The sequence below is a fragment of the Opisthocomus hoazin genome, chromosome 9 (assembly GCF_030867145.1).
Source record: "Opisthocomus hoazin isolate bOpiHoa1 chromosome 9, bOpiHoa1.hap1, whole genome shotgun sequence".
NCBI classification, from domain to species: domain Eukaryota; kingdom Metazoa; phylum Chordata; class Aves; order Opisthocomiformes; family Opisthocomidae; genus Opisthocomus; species Opisthocomus hoazin.
In genome coordinates this window covers 24,338,473-24,351,858 of record NC_134422.1, presented here as the reverse complement: position 1 = coordinate 24,351,858, position 13,386 = coordinate 24,338,473, and the positions used below count along the sequence as shown (strand labels likewise).

The 13,386-nt window shown below is 39.0% G+C and overlaps 1 protein-coding gene across 3 annotated transcripts in view; it reads right to left on the bottom strand.

The window, feature by feature from the left end:
* Positions 1-13,386, bottom strand: part of RAPGEF4 (Rap guanine nucleotide exchange factor 4) — a 170,650-nt gene that overhangs the window by 115,859 nt on the left and 41,405 nt on the right. Inside the window, exon 1 of one of the 3 annotated variants that reach the window (XM_075430947.1) lies at positions 9,582-9,737. The exons of the other annotated variants lie outside the window; for them this stretch is intronic. The gene's annotated coding sequence lies outside the window, so the exon portion shown is untranslated. Of the gene's footprint in view, positions 1-9,581; positions 9,738-13,386 lie in introns of those variants that run through there. 3 annotated transcript variants of the gene reach the window in all.

The following is a 13,386-nucleotide window of genomic DNA, read 5'->3' as shown; positions in this document are numbered from 1 at the left end:
AAAGACAAACATCAGGAAGGAAGTTTAAAAATATTTGGAAAAAAGTCCTTTCAGAGAAAAAGGAAACCCAAACCAGATAAATTCAAATAGCAATAAGTCAGCATCAAACTGCAGTGACATGTCTCTGTGGAAACAGCACATAAGCATTGCTTGTTTGTCTCTGGAACACTTTAGACAGTGAGCAGGAAGTCACTACTATCTTTGGATGGGTTTAGCCCAGTGGTTTCCAGTTGCCCCTGTAAGTACTAGTACTGCAGCCCACCATTTGCATCCAACACACATTAAACTCTGCTGAGTTAGGTCTGCATAGAGCTTCATAGACCCTCCCTTCAGTTTCAGACACTCCTGTCTATACAACAACCTTTGAAACACAAGTCTGGAATGCTCCAGACCCCACGGATGATCAAAGCTAACAGACAGGAGATCCACTAAGAAAAAGAATCACGACAGAGGAAACTACTTTCTGCTTTCTGGGATAAAGACACGAACCCCTAATTCCACATGAATTCTTCAGTACCATGCACACACTGCCAGCTAGCACAGTCCCCTGTGGATTTCTGCAGGACTGCTTAGGCCAACAGGGAGTACATGACAAGGCCTCACCCAGACCTTCATGGAAGATCAGGATCTCCTCAGTCAGCCCCCCTGATCCACTGGGTAAATACAGTCTCTAAAGGACTAGTTCACTGAGTCAATTCATCATTTAACTCACCCAGTTTTCAAAAATTCTCGGGTCACAGAGAAACGAAATTAAGATTTTATTAGCAAACTCCCAGTTGTAAGAGAGTAAATCCTCATTATGCACTAAAATGGTCTAATTTACATTGGACTGATTCTCGGGTGCGTGAATGGATGCATGTTGGCTTCACAACGACTCCAGAGAGCAAAGGTTTTCCTCTCATTCTGACTTTGTTCTCCTCTCCTCTTCCTCCTTCCCATCCCTCTTTTTCTCTGACAGCTCTGCAAAGAGTACAGAATTTATTTTGATCCAGTGGAAAGGGGGAGAATGGGTAGTAAGCAGGGCAAAGAAGGCTTCCACCTCCTCGTTCCCTCATCTCTCCTCCTCCTACACAGCGGCAAGCCAAACTATAACAGGAAAGTCAGAGGAAGGAAAAGGAAAGGCATAAAGCATTTGAAAAACACCTCTTCTGAAAACACTGGTTTTCAAGGAAAGGTGCTGAAACGTTAGAATTGACAAACATAACTGAACGGAAAAGAATTCCAACTAGTCTTTCTAAAATGAAAGAATACTGGCTCTAGGCTCTTTTCCCTCTATGTATATGAGATGGGCACAAGGTAAAGGAGATTTCACACATGAGAAGGGGGGGGGAAAATCCATAGACAAACCTTCTTCCATAACACCATTGCTAACTAAACTTTAAGAACCTTCTCCTACGAATATATTCTATAACCATCATCCATTTTTTGTATAACAAAAGACAGTCTATCCTAAGCCTCCTCTTTTGCTCTAATATACCTTAACACTCTCTGCTGTGATCAATTTTGAATTCATAAACTAAACAAGGCCCAGCTGGGTAAATAATGAACACAGACAGTGGGAAGTGGTTATTTATCCTAAATCAACCCTCAAACAACCTCACACACTCTTTCTTGGAATCAATGTAGTGCTAGAATTTCACATTTCAGCAATAGAATCTGTGCCTTCACCACAAGTGCTAATTATAGAGAGCTCGGCTACTGCTTCTTCTCTTTTTAAAGCAGTTTACCATTGTTCTCGTACAGTCTAGCACTGTTAACTCACCTATGTTTTCAGTTGAGTAAAGTGTCCCACACTTCCCGACCTGAGCTGCTACGCAGTATTGCTGTATGGTCTTTCAGAGGGTGTAGTAGTGAAGCCCATCTGTCGTCATATTTCTGCATTGCCAAAGTTCTGTGCAACCACGGTGCAGTCAGTCTGTTAACTTTCCCTCCGACATGTGCACGTCAGTACTAAACCTCCGCATCTGTAAAACACTGTGGGATCCCTGACAAAGCAGGACCCTATGTAAAGGTCAGATTAACAACTTTCTTCTTGAGCAAAAAGATTTTAGGATAATTTAAACAGACATGCAAGTATAGCATTGTGGAAATTCTCACAGCTGCTGTTTGCTACCTAAACTCTGTGCTGCTTAGAGTCATGTGTGTTCACATGATCTGCTAAGCTGGGAGCTGGAGGCTGTCTCTTGCTCTTGAACTTTTTCCTCCTGCACTTTAAGATCTGCCCAGCAATGCTTTTATTGTACACTGCCCAGTAAACGAGCACACATGTAAAGCGCATGTGATGGCATTTGCTTCAAAATGGCTCATAACTAGTCTATTCTTCGCTACCATTTCTTTGGGTATTGAAATAAACTCATTAACATTTCAGGACTTTTTTTTGTTCTGTTTTTAAAACAACCAAACCGAAAACTAAACCAAATGCAACCTAGACCGCGCTTTGCCTTACATGGCAACCCCAGAGTAAAGGGACCACATGTTCAATTTTCATTTTCTCTAGATATGAAAATAGGCACGCTAATTATCTTTAGAGTATTGATATCAATTTTGCTTTGCCAGGACTCAATACACGGAGCATACCTCATATGGGCTACAATGTTTTCAAGATTTATTTAAAGGCTAGGACAGAATGGAATACTAATAACATCGTTGCAGGCTTCCTGTGAGTAACAAACAACGCATTAACTCTCTGGAAAGACATGAAGCTCATAAACTGAAACACTATCCAACACTATAGTGACGACCATTTAGAAATATAAGCAAACACTATAACAATAACGTAACCCATCAAAATCCATAGGTCAGTCAGCTTTCTATTTCTATGTTGTAACAGGAACCGGCATCAGCGTAGGGCATTACAGGGGATTAATGACTAGCTGGAATTAATGGCCTTGGGCTATGCCTGAGGCAATCAACTCCTCCCACCTACTCGCTAATCCCAGAAGATACTCTAGTCTCCTTTGAGGCATTAACATCCAGTTTTTTTTAAAAAATCCTTTCTGCACAGGATTTTTGTGCTTGGATTATTTGGAGGATTTTATATACATATGTGAGTAAAAATACAGTGAATTAAGGAGAGCATATTGGGGTCAAAAGCAGCATCAGTGCCTTCCAGACTACATTCAATGGGAAAAAATGTTTTCAGATAACAAGGAATGCAAGTGGGCTTGTATTTTTCATCGCTTGCTCTCTGCATATTTGAAGCGAGACCTATATTGCATTAACAGCTTTCTGTTAGTCTTCCAGTGCTCCAGCTCCTTCAGAAAGTCTGTGCTTCACCCTATTCAGCTTTTTTGTTTTGCAAAGCCCCACACCATTACCAGTACTATCACCACTGTTGTATAAATGTCACAGAATCTTTTGGATAGGGGCTAGGTACTTTCGAAACTGGCTATAATGCATGTACAACAAAGATAACAACCATTTTGGTCATCATTGCCATAAAGTTATTAGCACACTACAGATCTTAATTTGAAAAAAAAAAAAAAAGCGAAAAAAGCTGATATATCATATGCTACTTCACTCCCTGGCACAGTCTGAGTTATGCTTTTTTACTCCTTATCCCTTTGCAAGCATCCACTGACTGCCTCTTGGCATAGACAGAAAATACATTACAGACTTTCAGCAGTTACACTTGCATAAAGTATTGAGTGTTCTTCTCAGGTGAGTTCACCAAAACTGAAAAGACCCTTTAAATGTGGACCTTGGATATTCTATTCCCCAGAAAAGCATTGCTCTGAAGAACAATCCATTTGACTGAGATGCAATCTGGAATGTTGCCATTCACCACAGCAGTAAGCCTTAACATGACTAGCAACAAATGAAATTGAGAGGTCCCTCCAACTGCTGAGCACTACATACTAACTCTCAGCAAGCTGAGCTCCACACTTACATTCAAATATTCTCTACTAACATATAGCCTACCCGTAAAGAATTTAGCCAACAGAAATGCTGTTATCACATGGTATAAAAAATAGGCTCTCACGTGTGTTTAAGCTTCCAGCTTGCTCACTCTGTTATCAGCCACTCTTGGGCTATTCTCAGTCAAAGGCATGCAACGGCTTTGCCACTGAAGCCTATGTGGTCTGTGCATACATATCTAGATCAAAGAGGACAAAGTTTTGATTCTTGTAGCCAAATTTTGAAAATTTTCATGATTACATTTGATTTTTTTTAAGCTCATTAAAAATCTAACCTATGCTTGTGTGTTCCTTCAAAAGACAAGGATCCAGTACCACAACATGGTACTGGCCATAACAGTTAATTGTATATGTAGCAATATAGCAAAAGTAGTAATGGATATAAACCAAAGATATCTGCCACCCTGTTGTTTCAGAATTGTGCACAGATTACTTTAATATTAAAGGCATACATCTGTACTGTAAAATGGAGCTGGCAATTCTATCACCGCTTATCATGGCCTGGGGAAATTAGGCATTTGTGTGCAATTATCAGTTTTCCTTTCAACTGTCTGCAGACTTTTGGTTGTAGTGATGATGATATTACTGGTATGGTTAACTCCTTTCCCCTCAAAAACAGACATAAGCTGAAATGACAGTTTCTGGCAAGAGAATTTCTGGCAGAGGAAGCAAAGTAGGAAGGGCAGCTCCTGATATAAAACAGCCCACCCTGTCTCGTCTGAGGGAAGGCTTGCTGCCTGGGTATTTCTCGAATCTTTTTGCTGGATGAAAAATTGCCAGAGTTTAAAACATCTAAAGCTTTCCTCTTATGAGAATTATGTGCTTTACAGGTCATGATAAATCCTGACCAAAATATGCAAGTGTGTTTCAAACAGTTCCTTTCCTTCAGTGAGGTTATATTTACAGTGCAATGAGTGGACTTGGATTATAGGGTCCTTTTTCACTCAAGAAAATATATGACTGAAAACATGTATATAGTGTATAAGCAGTCTTCAAGCACCAAACAAAAAATGATGAGAGATACCTCCCTAAAGGAATTACTCAGTCTCTCAACAATTTTCCTTGCATTATTCCTCACACCTTCCCTTCTGCCTCCTTCCCTCCTCCTACCACTCATCATCTGTGCAAGGAAAATAATGCCAGGTTATTCAATGGCCTTGTTATCACAAGAAGTTGTTATGGTAAGTTGAGAAATGGAGTTTGTATAGACTTGTGGTGAAAAGTGCAACCTGAGTTTCCACTCCTGCTGGGAAGTTCAGCCGGAGTCACTGAGGAAATACAAAACCGAGACGGGAATATAGTTTTAAAAAGAGTACTGGCAGTCCAGTACTGTGACTGCAAACAAGGAACAACCACCCATACTGCTCTGCCAGCTCAAACTGGAAAGCTAATGGGGACATGGCCCAAGTGTAGTACAAGAAGTCATACTATACTTCTCCCATGGCCTTCATCTCTGTCACCAATGCTAAAGGTGAATTCTACATTTTATCGCTCGCTCTTCCTTTCAGTGATTGCTCCCTCCATTTTTTAGTTATTTGTTTAGATTTTCAGTACATAAAAATCCTGGCATTACCATTATGGGCTCCGAGCCATCTGAGCAATCTTCTTAAAATACACTAACACAGCATCCATATGGTTACCCAATATGTAACTATTTACCTTCCAGGATAATAACAGAGAGGTAACAAAAACTGTTCAAAGCTTTACAAAATGTCATGAAACTCTGTCACCCTAATTAGGAGTCTATGATTTTCAGTGAATAGCAGAGTTATAGACATCAGTCTGCATGATCCCCTTTTTGAACATACTTTCATGATAAGTCTCCCTTAAACAAGACTGAAAGATTAGACGAGTAGTTGTCCTTAGGAGCTATCTGTCGGAGATCACTGTCGTGTGTGCCCCAGCAGAGACTGATACCATGCAGTTCCCTATGTTCTGGAAGAAATCCACTTCAGAGACAACATTTAGCAAGGCTGGGAAGGCTATCTGAAAGCTAGAAGGAGAGGTACCAAGGAAATGCCTTTTCATGTATGATCTTCTTTCATAATAGCTTCTAGTTGTTGAATTGTTTTCAACATAGGTTCCAAGATTTGGTTAGAGGACCCAATTGAGGTAGAAAATAGTTTGGTTTTCTTGTAAGCTGTAATTGGTACTATTTCTTTTATAGCCAATTTACATGTAAAATTCTCTTGCCCTTTCCAGAGATTCACTGTTTCCCTAGAAGAAAGTGATACTTGGATAAGAGTTCACTTTGTTGACAGTGACCACGTGTATTCTCCTCACAGCACGTGCAATGCTGACTAAGGGCAAAGTCATTTATTACAATTTTCTAAGTGTACTTCAGGTGGTAACTGATGGTGTGAAAGTATGTGAGTTGATCTGTGGCTACTTCATACGCTGTAGCTTGTGAGTTAACGTTTCATGCCGGAAGCTGGTTGTGCTACGGAGTATTCCAGACACAATTCAGTGGATGGTTAGTGATTATTGAACCTGTGGAAGAAATCAATGAGCTCCTAGGCCTGCGTGCATAAAGCAAAATGGGAGCTTTTCTTGCATATTCCAAAGATCTACAGTTCTTGGTATTTTGGGACAGTCGCAAAATGGTGTCTCCTTTTGTCAGAAGTGACTAAAGCTCAGAAAGAACTAGAAGCAGCAGGAAGAAGCAAGCCATGTCACTCCTCGTCCTGGCCAGCAGAACTGGTAAACTTCAGGATAGGAACACTACATATTCTTTGCAGCAATACAGCAGTACACCCTCTCCTTTGGTATCACAGAACTTGCAGGGCCTCTCCTTAGGGCAATAGTTGTCTTTTGCAACAACACAGAGACAGCAGAGGCCAGACTTTCAACTTCAAGTGGAAGTTGTATGCTTCTGTAGACAGAAAACTAGAGGAAATGCTATTTAATCAAAACAGTTTGAACCCCTATGATTAAACTCAGGTATTTTTCTCAGGACAGCCTTTTGTTTGTGTGAGATATCACCACAGGGGTCATGCTGCTTAAAGGTTTCAGGACCTGCGTTGGTAACTTTCGTTAATAGGAGCTTCTCCATTAAACTCAATGGGAGCGAGAACATTTGTATGTTGTTTGCCTGAGTATTGTAAGTACAAGCAAATTCAATATACTGAAATTGGTATCAGTGAGCCCCCTGCAGCTCTGCAAGTGGAGGGATTAGTGTCCATTAGCACACTTTTCGCTAAAGTACAAGAAACTATAATTAGCATAAATTTATTGACTAAAACTAAAGGTGGAAACGAAGACCAGGTTCGAGTCTAGTGAAAGAACTTACAGGTAACAGGGAAATGCCCAGCATCATAAACAGATAAACTCAGAATTTTACCCTAGAGAAAGAGGATGTGCCTTGTTTGGACTAAAGGAAACTGCATCCAAGACCAAATTCAGCCCACAAAAGGCACTCGGTAGACTTTTGTCTCTTCAACTAAAAAGGAAACTTAAAAGCAGCAGTAACCTAAGTCCAGTTTTGTCATATGCAATGCAATTCATTTAGCATCTAATTTAAGCATGACTGCATCAGGAAACTTCACAGAAACACACAGAAACAAATGTTTGTTTTAAGATCACAATATGAATGCAGCTGTAGATTTAGCAGACACAGCACTTCTAACTGTTCACAGTAACTTTGGTAGGAATCTTTACAAATTGTGTCCAGTTACAAGAAAAGGAAAACTACCTACTTGTTTCATTGTCTTTGTAAACCAAAATAATCTCCTGCTGTTCCAACGAACACAGATCAAACTAAAAAAGGATACCCTTATTTTACCAACAGAAGCCCAACTCCATTAAGAGGAGCCAGACTGATTATATTATCGTGTCACGTGTGAAAGGAGAATATTTCACAGAACAAAACTATAGGAATCTTTGCCATGGAGTTTACAGCTTAATACCACATTGGGTACATCAGAACAGAAGTAACAAGGTCAAAGAAATCACCAGTCCTCTTTGATTCCTGTTGCTGTACAGCTTTCCTCTCTTCTTGTGTTCATTATTTTATAAGTCAGACTGTTAAAGATACGGGTTCCCAATGGGAACTCTGCTTCAGGGGCTGAGTACAACTGAGAGCCTGTGTGATCATGCATATGCATATTTTGTACAAAATTAAACTCTCCGCTTGGTCCATGTTTCATCTGCCAGTTGGCCAGGTTGGTTATTTATTCCGCTGGGAAGAAGGAGCATCCTTTTTGCCATAAAGCCTTACCCTCCCCTTCCTCCACTCCCATCTATCATTCTTGTAGTGAAGTTGCAGCTACTAATAGATAAACCTTAACTTTTGTTTTTGCTAAGACCTACACAAAATATCTATGTATCAAGACCTGAAACTGGCCCAGATTCTGAATATTTTAGCTCTGTGAAGGGGACAATAGCCATAAAGCCATCTCTACATTTTTCAATTGCCACAAAAATAAACTATTTGTAGATTAAATACATGGATGCTATTTCTGTTTCTAAGCCTCCTGTTATTATATTTGGCCATTGCTACAACACTACAAAATAATGGATGTTCTTCTGTACCTTTACACTTTATGAAGTTCCTATCACTGAAGCATTCTATACTCCCCTTTTTGAATATTTCATAAATTTGTTTGCCTAAAGCCACTATCTTTCCCTAAAAATAAGTTAAATAAATAAAGCATTACTGGTTTGTTTTTTTTTTTAGAAGCACTTCCAAATTTCCCTCACTTTCAGACTGCACAGCAAGACCTGTCTTGGGTTTCCCTGCCTCCTTCCCTAAAGCCATGAGAGAGAGCCTGAAATTCCACATCAACAGCTATATGTTTTTTCTCTTTGAACAAAGCATCATCACCTTAACATCTGAACAGTAAAATTCCACCTTTCCTTTTTATTTTCCCATGCATTATTTAAACATGCTGTTCTGAAATCTACAATTAGGGTACTCCTGGGTGGCTACAATCAACAACATCTTTATAGTCTGATACAGCAGCAAATGTGGGCTATCCAGGACAGTTTCACACATTTGTTTGCTATATAGTAGCCTCGATTTTAACATGATAATCTAATTTAGTAAAAAATGAACTGAAATCAGATTTACTGCAAAACCTTTTAAAATTTAATTTTCAGACCAGCAATCAATGCTTATTCAGTTTCCATCTTATCCCTGCTTTGCCTTTTTGCAGATGCTTAAGTGACATTAAATTAAACAATTGCACAAATTTTAAAAACTGTAGGAAAATTACCATCTGCACTTAATTCAGGAATATAAAGGTCCACAAAAATCACTCTTTGTGAGCATTTTTCTTAACAGGATAACAAAAAAATGCAAAAATTCTCATGGTAGAAGTGGTATATGTATGTATTTGTGGCATTCTGTCTTTCAAATAATTTTGAAACACAAGATGACAGAAATGAAGAAAAGAGATCTCACTATCATCTCACCCAAAACCTTACTCAGTTTCCGAGATGTGACTGTTAGGATTAAATATTAAAATATCTTCAAAGAAAGAACTACGTTGAGACACACAGTAATAAAGCCCATTATTATTCACAGCCATAAACAGTATCAAACTATTATCTGCTTAGTATTATACTTCACTACATTTCCCCTAAAACGATGCAAAATAAAAATACAATCCTGTAAACAACAATTACAACAGAAAGAAACAAAAAATAAAGAAATCTTAAACTTACATTGATGTGTTATTATAGGTCCTGCACAGCAAGTAGCCCTAAGGGTACATTTTAGGTTTTTTATCCATGCTCCGTTCTTGTTGCTGATGTGACCACTTAGGCACATGGTCAAGTTGCAATCAGCTTCTCTCTTAGTGATGTATGAGAGCTGTGCTGATTTATCTAGTCCTTCTGCAGCAGATTAGCACTAATGTTTCTGCTTCTGCATCCTACCTTTCTTTAGCGGTAGACTCTGCATTATCATTGGCAATCCAAATTAAAGAGCCAGTGAATGTAGCACAATTTTTTTTTCTTTCCGAAACCATCGCAAAGCAGGTAGTGTCACACAAATACCATGTTTTTATCCACTGAGCCTCTTTTTTAGTATCTTTGGCAAGAACAGTAGTCAGAGATACAGAAGAATGGTTCAAATAAGTCTGCTATAGTCTTTCAGCGATTTATTCTGTTAAAGCAACATTCTCCTATGCAGATAGCCCTAGGCAAGAGATGGCTATAATACACCAACATTTCAGCCAAAAACATGGGATTTTCACTTTGTAACACAAAGGTATTAGATACGCATGCAGTGGAATTCTAGCTTATCCCAAAGAAGTGGACAATGTGAAATTAATTAATGCAAACAGGGCTTACGAAGAAAAGCAAGCTAAGTACCTTATATGTTAAAGGCACTTACCGTATAAACTCATTTGGTTAAAGACTATTTCAGTGCCTTACAGTGTATGTGTTGATTACGAATTCTCTCTTTTCTCCTTAGGACTGACATATTTTACACTACAGGATTGTCGAATTCAGCTGTTGAAAGTATTACAAATAACCTGACTGAACCTTGTTGTTACTATTTTGACTTTCCAGCAAACAAGTAGTATTTTAACAGTAAAATGCAATTGTTAATTCATGATCTTTTCAACTCCAGACAGCATGAGACACAGCTGTTTAAAATTTCATTAGGACTTTGAAAAATATTTAGGAAAAAATGGATGTCTTAGACCATCTAGTCTTGAAAATGTGAACATTCTGACAAGTTTGCTCACTGTCAAAATGACTCATATCACTGCTGTTCCTAGCTGCTACTCTTTCTGATCACAGAAGACAAATATTCCTCCCTGGTTTTAAGAAACAAATGCCATACCTGAATATTAAACAAGAAATCTGTGCCACTTAAACACTAGTAATATTTCCATAGCAGAAGAATTTCAGCTACTCATAAAGACCTCTTCTCTGGTTATTATCTGCATTCATTTTAGAAAAGCAATACATGGAGTGTCTTACCCTAAACAGGAAACCAGGAAAGAAAGAAGGAAGGAGATAGAATTAACTCATTACTTTATTACAAACCCTAAAACAAAGAGGGGCTATTTTTGCTCTAATATGATAGTCTACTGTGGCAAAATCCATTCCAAAGAGTTTTCTAGCTATACTTATTGTCACACCTGCCACAGGAGCACAGCAACCTTGGGGACAGAATGTAACGAAGACCTAAGCACGCTTATTAGCGGACAATTGTTACAAAGGCAGCTTTAGATCTAGTTGCAGGACTGCACTTGACTTCTTCAAGCTTCCCCAGCTTTCCTCCTCTTCTGGTGTGCTGTTCGTAAGCAATGAAATCGGTGACTGCAGAAGGGCATCCAGAAGCCAGAGCAAGACTCTCCTGAGGAAAGGTACCTGAAAAAAGTTTCAGAGCATCCCCAACACCGAGCTGCTAGCAGCTGACTAAACGGAAACACTGAGGAGCTGATGTACCTTCAAACTCGTGACCTCCCAGCCTTCAGGCAGCTCCCTGCACATTCTGAGTGAGCATCTTACGAGTCTGAATTTGAGAAGTCTCTCTGGACAATAGGTGCTTACCACCACACATTCAAAGAACTGAAGGTCTCTATTTCAGGAAAGATGGAGGCAGAGCACTGCATATCCATCTGGCTTTGAATCCTCCTCAGGACTGGACTCACGCAAAGAGCAATAATTCTACCTTCATTTGCCTTCTCTGGGCAATGAGATTCAAATTCCCAACTCTCATGGCTCAGGACAGTGTCCTAAAGAAACAGCTACACTCTTCTAGCAGTTCTCCAACCCTCACCCTTCTGTGGAGAAATGTGCTACAATGCCAAAAAAGAATTCAAGATTCACCACATCAGAGAAGGAGCAGAATGGTGCTGAACTTCCTGACAGGCTTCCACCAACAAAAAAGTGTGATGTGGATGTGGCAAACAAAAGTGAAAAGTGCTGCCAATTCTAAAGACGGTATCAGTTGTAAGGACACTTTTTCACTAAGAACTGAAACCAACTTTGGACACCATGGTTTCATGTAGGTCTTTGCTGTACTAGGAAAAAAGGGATATTAGCCAAAATACTGATATCTGGTGCAGAAACAGCACTGGAGCTGTTATTGCAGGTACACACAAAAAGTTACTCTAAAAAGAGAATTCAACTCCACTTTAAACACACAATTTTTTTTGTCCACAGACTTCCACTGGAAGTTAGTTTTGGGATCTCGTTGCTCTGATGGTTAGGAATAAACTTCTAATGTAAATCCAAGCTGCATTAGCACTCACCTGGTCCTAAGCAGCGCTGCCTTTTAACAGTGAGCGGTGGTCTTACGTATTTATAAACAGCAATCATACCCCCTATCAGCTTTCACATCAACAGACGAACCAAGACATGCCCTTCTAGTCTTATCATATAAAATAGACGTTCCCCCTCCCTTACCATGGTAGTGCTTCTCTGCACCTATTCCAGTTTGAGTTCATCTCGTCTAAACGTGGGTGAGCAGAACCATATATACTGCATTCCACTCAAGGACTTACCACAGAATTTATTTTAGTAGACCAAACAAACTATGGTTTTAATACATGGTTGCAATAAAACTTAAACCTCCTACCATCTTGTCACCAGCAGCTAAACACTACAACAGCTTTACCTATAATGGAATTCTGACATATACCAACTGGGATGTGTTATATTATATTTTCTCTGCTATACTACATGAGGTCCTGAAGTAACAATCAACATCAATCTGCATTGACTTACATCAAGCAAAAATATGAATATAACATTACTGCTGGCCCACTTGCTTAACTCCCAATTATTTACTGAAATAACATGTCGGTTCTCTCAGCAAAGTTGGTTCCACATCTACTCAGTAGGGAGAAGAAATAGCCATTGTATCACTTTCGCCACTAAACTGCATCATTCGTCCTTCCTAAGCCCCAGTGGTTTGCTTAAGTATTACATACAAGCTATGCAAATGACACACTAATACTTCAAACATGTAAATGGATTATATGTATTTCTACAGGAAATTACTCAAGGCAATTGAGAGTGTAAAGTGAAACAAATTATCATCTATAACTGAAAACATGCAAGAAACTTTTAATTAAACATGACTTCTCTACTGACAAAAACACATTAAAACCTTACTAAAAGGCAAGATAGCTAATTGGGGAGAAAAAGGAATACAACGTTTTGTAAAGAGGGTGTTGCTCAAGGAAAAAACATTATTTCAAAAGCAGACTTTTAAATGTATTTCTAATTTATTCTTTATTTCAAGCCCACTTCAATTTCAAACAAATAAATACATGCAGCTAAAAAAAAAATGCAGGCTCTAAAAACCACAGATATCAGCGTGCTTACTTAGGTAAGTAACTAATTCGTCTAAAATGTCAAATATTAGATTGAGACAGGTAAGAAGAATTTTGGAGGTTAAATGATCAATACGATTATTGTTTGGGGGACATCTAAAACTTAGCAAAAACTACACACACACAAAAAAAAAATCACAGCGTTTTTTAGCCACAGAGTCTCATCACAG